Source organism: Heliconius melpomene, chromosome 13 (assembly GCF_056956725.1).
Source record: "Heliconius melpomene rosina isolate 202511_hmr_F chromosome 13, ASM5695672v1, whole genome shotgun sequence".
In the NCBI taxonomy this organism is placed as follows: domain Eukaryota; kingdom Metazoa; phylum Arthropoda; class Insecta; order Lepidoptera; family Nymphalidae; genus Heliconius; species Heliconius melpomene.
The window spans coordinates 7,296,331-7,304,272 of NC_140401.1; positions in this window are offsets into that span (position 1 = coordinate 7,296,331).

Genomic DNA, 7,942 nt, shown 5'->3' on the forward strand with positions numbered 1-7,942 from the left:
ATTATGGTTTTCTCAGAAAATACGAGTACATCATTAAAATGTGAACAATAAAAAGCCTACAGTGGGTGTATTACGTAGGAAATAGAATATAAAAACTCTCATTGGCTGTGTAGGACAACGTCTTACTGTAAAAGCTTCAAAAATTCAAAACTTCATATCTCTACTCTGAGAAGACTAACGTATTTATAAACCGATTTATAATATGTTGTGTTCCGCCACTCAACACGCAATGTCTGCCGGTTGAATCTGGAGAGAACGTAAAAAAAATATTTTAAATTGAATCCAGGTTCAAAAGGTAGCCTACCCAGCTAAGCGGGAAAAGAAGTGAAAGCGTGAAGACTCTCATAATGTAATACATGGTATGCCCTGTAACTTTTCAATTTCAAACATTAATTTCCAAAATGTTTATTTTCATTGTTATTTCAATAAAAGTCAACGTTCCAGTCTAATAAGTTTAAAAAGTTAATTTGTGAGCTTGTTTACTGTTAAACAATAGCTACAGCACTTTTTGTATATTTTCTAAATAAAATTCAGTATATTCTTTGAAATTCTAACAATATTTCAAAACGTGTGTAACTTTTGGTAGACTTTGATCAAACATTGGCAGTAAATTAACAACATGTGAACCCTACTATGGAATTATATTTCGAGCTCGTTTTCTCAATGCATATTATATTAAAGTTATAATTTTAAATTAAAACGTTTAATTGCATAATACACAATTTGTATCAGAATCCAAATAGACTTTTGGTGTAGTGGTTAATAATTAATATTAAGATATAAAAGGTTGGTAGTTCATCCATTTGGAGCAAATAATTGAAATGTCCATATTTGGTTTGCATTTATCTATTTAAATATTATCTTCAGTGTGTATTACCAGTTCTCGTGTATAATTAGTTCAGAAATATCTATTTATTTACCAGCCTCACGTATGATTAGAGAGAAAAAATAAAACACATAAAGATCACCTAGAATAGATATAAAATTACTTAAAGCTGTTTAAAAAAAAAATGTTATATTAGTCAAGTGCGAATTGGACTCGCCCACCCAGGCTTCGTTCTTCGATAATTCTTCGTTCGGTAATTTCTTAGACCACCTTATACACTTATTTTTGTCTACAATAATGATTATTCTATAATTAAAGATTATTTATTATTCATTATATTACAATAGAAATTTCGATATAAACAACCATAAAAGCAATTCCACCTTCATATTAAATCTCAAATTCTGTATATCGTGATACATAGACGTTGATGTCGTCGATCTCTAGTTAAGACAAATCTCTGCATTCAGAATCTAACCTACATAATACCTACCGACATCTAAAATGTGGTTAACATTAAATGGTTTAACCATTCTATATGTAAAAAAAACTTTTAGACTTTATAATTAAATCGTTCAGGAAGTAAAATAAAAATTCTTATAACAACCTTGGTTGCAGCGAAAAAAAAAATATTCATAATTTATTATTATAAATAAGTTAATTAATTATTAATTATTTTTTGGAGTAATAATACAATATGTGTTCCTTAGTAGGAGCATTCAGTTTTTGGTCATTATTCAGCGTATCCGTTTTAATTTTCAGCGCAAATCATCGAAGTGAGCGGTGGGCGAGTGGCCGCCAGTATTTACACCGTCCAAATATGGTTCAGCCAATTCCGGCCATTGTTAGAAATATGCTTGTTTGTTACCACCCAGTTACCAGCCAACGTTTACTCTCGTGAATTGCTAATAATAACGAATTGCTTTATAATACGCCTCAACCTAATACCGTTAACAAAGAGGCTTATTCAATTAACGTTCGACTGGTAACATTACACTAATAGTTTGAATTTAGTTTCAGTTAGCTCTTAGGATGCCTAAGGGGCTCCTTCAGTGCTTTGTGAAATAATCGGAAACTTAGTCCATAATGTAATATATAATGTCAGTTTCCATGTTGTTATAGATTTGTAATTTATGTTATGTTAATTAAGGTCTTAACGAATGCATCTAAAAAAAGTATATTTATATTAATTTACAATGAAAAAAACGAACGGAGAAAGCAAAGTTATAAAATTTATAACTCTTATGGGACCACTTCTCTCCGTAACGCGTAACGGTGCCAGTTTGGCTGGCTTCCCTTTCTATTACGCATATGGCAGCAACATGCTCTGAAGCTTCAATGTGTTAAAGCTGAATCCGAGAGCCCGGATTCGAGCACTATCTTGAACCAGCCGTTAAGTCAAAAATTTCAGGTACGTTAGAACCATTGCGCACGAGTCTATAGTCGGACCTGTTTTTAAGTTAAAGTTTCAATAATAAAATAGTTGAACTTAGATTACTTTAAGTTATGACTTCTGTTGAATTATATTATTAATATCTATAGAATTAGATATTACAGTATAGCTACTAGCTAGGTCTAGCTCCAGTTTAATTTACGATCCACCTCGATTTAAATATAATATTTATTACCACATTTAAACAAAATATGAAACCTTTGAAAAACGTTAGTTTCAATTCCGTAATAAAAATACGAATAGAACTTCAAAAGATTCACAACCGTACAGGGCTCATAAAAACTTACAAAACCGACATGTTATTTCAAATATACATTTCAATTAGGCGAGTTTACTTTTGAAACACAAGTTAAATTCACAAAGCACTCGGTGGGTAGCCGGAGGGAACTGCCTGGCTCCAACTAAAATAGGTACCGCGGGCACTCTAGCCCGTTTTCAAGTGTTACTCCGCACACCTATAATACATATAAATATTGTTGAGCAAATCTGAATTAGAAAATTCTACTCTGCTACATACCTACAGAGACACTTGACAGTGTCAATCCAACTGCCTGATGCTAAAATTACACTTTTTAATATTTCGTTATTTTGTTTGTATGTAAACGGCAGCGAAATCTAGTGTGTGTGTTTCTTTTACTTTCACGTTGTAAGCCGCACTTAGGATGGTAGGAAGGGGGAAACTCGTTACCTAGTGTTAAGACATTCCAGACACTTCCGTTCCGTTTCCGAGCAGTGCCTGTTGGGTGAGGTAACTCAACACCGCGCTTTTGACTGTTTACCAGAGCGAGGAAATCAAAATATATTGTATATTAAAATTATTATATGGTCTACATATCAATATTTTTATATGAAATTATATATAAAGTGGTAATATAATTTTACTTACTTTATTATATTTCTTAATGAATTACATAATTACACATGTGTATGTATACTCTATGTACTCATATTTTAATAATAATATAATTCATGTAAATTTCTTACTAAGTACAGAAAAGGTAAATCATTATCGATCAACACATTCAACATAATCACTTCTATGTTAAAAATTTACTTATTTTAGGAATTAAAATTCACGACCACTGACAATATAAGACGCCTGCAATTAAAACATATCGATACAAATTTAAACATGTTAAAGTTATTTACAAAAGAAAAGGAAATAGCAACTCCAATTTTTAGATGAATATGTTACCAATTTACAAAAATAGAAGAAAATATTTCAATGTTAGACTAATAAAAGGTACTCAATTCAATAAGTTGAGTAACTTTTATTAGTCTAAAATTACAACTGCGCAATTAACTTGAATAATACTTATTATATAATTCAACTGTAGGTAGTAGGATGCTATACTAACAGTTAGTATTTTATGGAATGCCTCTTGGTTAATAGAATGGAACCTAAATAAGCAGAACATTAAATGAAATCCAAACCGCAAATAGAGTAAAAATAAATATTGCCATTAACGCAAGGGTCATCCGAGTACCGACGTAGACGTTTACTTTTTAAGATAAATACATTTGTGTTTTTTGAATTATGTATATTAACTACACTCATTTCAATTCTTTCAATTGTATTTATTGTTTTGTCTGCAAATTTATAAGCGAAATATTTTGTAATTTTTGCGCTTCGTGGCACAGTTAAGAGATTGTGATTCAATTCTAGCTCAGTGATAGTTGACAATTCGATACTAACTCGGGTGAATGTGGCATTGTATATTTGCCCGGAGAATAAAAAAATGAAAAGAATAGCAATAAAAGCGTAGATCTCCATCACTTAATTCACAATATCGTAAAATCGGCGGAAAGTGGAAAGTAAGTCCTTTCTGCTGTAGGCGAAAAAAGCTATATTTATTTTCAAAAAAATCACAATAAAGAGAAAAAGATAAAGCGAAAGCAGGTGTACGTGTGTTCCGGCATATCAGAGTAGGCAGTGTTAAGATAGTGTTCCCCACGCACCGGCTGTTTGGTAATTGGGATGGGAATTGAACCCACAACCGTCGTCGCGTCATCAGTCAGCTGCTGTCCAGCTACGCTACATCGATCTCGCAATTCTCGCAAAATCTTTAGCAACTAAACACTGAATTTCTATGACGAATACTGTAATATTATCTATCTACAGTCACATCCATACCTCCACTAGATCCATCCAAAACTACAAGAAAGATGCATTTCCTCATAATTATGAATAAAGCCGTTTTAGTCTCAAAGTCGTCGGTTTGCGGAGGCAAGAAAGTTTTGAATTTCATCACAAAGGACAAAGGCTTTCCACCGTAGGGCATTTGCTCAGCGCGTATTTGTTCGCGCCTAATTAAACATGAAACAGTGTTACAGGTATGCGAATGATAGGGCCCGTTTGTAACTGTTGGCTATCCAAGTAAGAATGTTCTGTGGAATAATTCATATTCAATTAATAGTAGAAAATAATGTTTTAAAAGTATTTATTCTGTATAATAGTTGTATTTTTTTTATCTATAAATCACCTTTTCTTTTTTAACCTAGTTCTGTCAAAGGAAGAGGTTATCAAGTTAACTGTACTTCCCGTGTGGTTCCATTTTAATTTGGTCCATTTCTGAATATATTAAGAAAATCACACAAGTCTTAAATTTGCATTAAGTATGCGCAAGAAAAATGGACGAATGACTCAATATCTCGCCAGCCGATTTCGATGATTCCTTTTTATTGGAAAATATACACATCAATGGTAGTTTGATGATACTTTGGTTAGGTTCTGATAGTGGGATCCGGTTGAAGTCGATGTTTTTTTTGTTAAAAATGATTATTAATATAATTATCGAGTAATTAATTTTGATTTTGATTTCGATACGACTTGGGTATATTCAAAAATCACACTAAACACAATGCACTTGTAGCCCCTCTGGTGTTATACGCGGTCGTGGGAGGCGGTGATCACTTACCATCACATGAGCCGTACGCTCGTTTTTCCTTCAGTATAAAAATCTGTATAGTTAATCGCCATGAATATGAATATGTATAAGATACATAATAATGTATCTTATAGATATTCATATTTTTGTACGTCTAAAATCTAGCCAATTTTATGAAAAGAGTACTAAAAATGAAAAGAGTCCTAAAACCAGCTTTTTATTTATCTCTTACAAACAACAGTATAAAAACTTTTTATTTTCCTTTACAACATTGCTGCAAATTTAATTATAATTAAATAATTTGCCTTTACACACCACACCAAACAAGCTACGGGTCTACGAGTGCCTAATACCTACGTACGTACTGTATCAATGTACACCTGCGTCGTAATATTAACAGTTCGATCTATATTAGCGACCTCATTTCAATAATGAGAGCAATCCGCAAACAAGCTCGTTGTTTATCTAATAATTGCAAACATTTGCAATCAGCGCCAATATGCTAAAACTGTTTCCATTTACTAACTTCCGGCTTGCGGCCAGTATTGGATGTTACATTTGTTTCTTTTCTCTATAATATTTTATTATTATTATTATACACACCATAGTGGGTACTCTTTAAAACATTTATGAATTAAGAATCTTTATTTTTCTTTTCATTACATAAAGATTATTCTCTCTATTTCGTATCTACATTGCTTTATCATGTTTAGAATAGATATGCCTATGTTTAACTTTTTTCTCAATCCCATAAGTAATTCAAAATAATTTTACCACAGCGTCTTCAATTTCGAACAAATGACCACATAAAAGAGTTAGCCTAATGAGAATTAATACGAAATCATTCTACATGTTGCACCAGATTTAAATATCAATTTTTTATCTCATAAACAGTGCGAAACAAGCAAAATAAAATATTCTATCAGCAGAATCCTACGGCCATAATTCACTCAGAGGTGCGTTCGCGTGGCAGGTGGTCTTAATAAATACGAGAATGGGCTATCGTGGAGTTAGATAATAAATTCAAGAGGCAATCAACGCTACGGGAGCTGGTAAAAATATTAATAGCAGAGAAATAATTACATATTCATGACTTCCATCGCGGCAGTGAACGGTACGCCAACGGGGTGAACTAAGGCCTTCCAGTCGCTAAAAATTTCATTAAGTGCTTAAAGTAATCAAATTTTTTTTTTTAATGCAATTATTAAATACATAAAAATGTTATAATAAGTGATTTATAATTTAAAATAAATAGAGTTAATTATTTTAAATTAAAAATAATTAACTTTATTTATCACTTAGATCTAATATGTGCATATTGTTTATAATATAAGTAACGAAAATGCAAAACCGTATCTTCGTTGAAGACTTAAAATTGTTATGTGTATTTTTTTTCTTCTAAAATTATACTCTGTTATTTTTTCTATATTCTGAACATAGTTACTGTTCATAAGTTTATTAGAGGAAATATATACCTATTTATAATTGAGTAATTTGACAATGATTTTTTTTGTAATAAAAAGTAAGTAAAGTAAAATAAGTAAAAATATTCGCATAAAGGACTAAATAATAGGTCGCTGAGACATTTGATTACGATAACTTATTTTGAAATTTGACTTGTAAAAATGTACACAAAATAAGTAACAAATTTGAAACTTGTTAAAAAGTTTCGTTTGGAACTTGGTTCTGAATAAATTAATTTCCCGTGGCCTAAAGGACTTGGAAAATTTATCAATAATAACTTATAAGTGAGCTATTACTAAGAGTACCAGCTAATTAGGTAGAATTTTATCATATTTTAATATAATTATATTGGAAAATAATTTATTAACCGACTTAAAAAGCAAGAGGTTAGGTTAGTTCGAGTGTGCATATTTCTTGTATATAATCATACCGACTATAAAAATCAAATGACTCCAAAACTATACTTTTAAAAAAAGTATATAAATATCAATAATTTTGAGAAAAACTTATAGCATTAATTCATTCAACAAACATAATATTATAATTTCATGTAAAGTTGTTGAAGCTTAATAAAACTATGATTTTCATTTGAAACGCGTTCAGTGTTATATGAAATCCGTTCAACTGAATTTATGTTCATGAAATTTTGTACAAAGGTAGATTATGGCCAAAACTGAAATGAAGGTCACTTTATAAGCCAGTGCACTCTGAAACTAAAACTATTATTTTTTTTTAAATAATAAATTGTTATTGGTTGGAGTGAAAAATTATTCATACAATGTATCAACTATTTTTTTCAATTACTATTTTATATTTTTTCGACAAATTAATGAACGGTAAACAAAAATGAAATATATTTTATTTTTTAATTGTTTTAAAACAGTTAAATTTATAATATTTTCAAAGCTTTACAAGTCTGTTTGTGAAAATTGTATTAATCCGTTTCAGATATTTAACTATACATTGCATGGGTATAGTTAAATATCCGGGAAGTGATTTACGTTTTACACTATGTTATAGTTATCATTCGAATCTGAGTCCTATTCGGGGTACATTATTTTATTATAAAAATACTTAATTCCCGACTTAAATAGTCGGGAATTAAGAGTTCTGTTCTGTTCTGTTCTGTTCCCAGAGTTGTGTTGTGTCAACAAAGACAAATGTAGACTGCAAAATGATATTTGACACACACGACAATTGGACTGTATCACTGTTGCAGTCAATTAATCAATCTTTCCAACGACTGAACTGCATTTCGTTTCCTCAAGGGTCATAGGGGTAAATATTTATTATATTTTACACACTTTTACT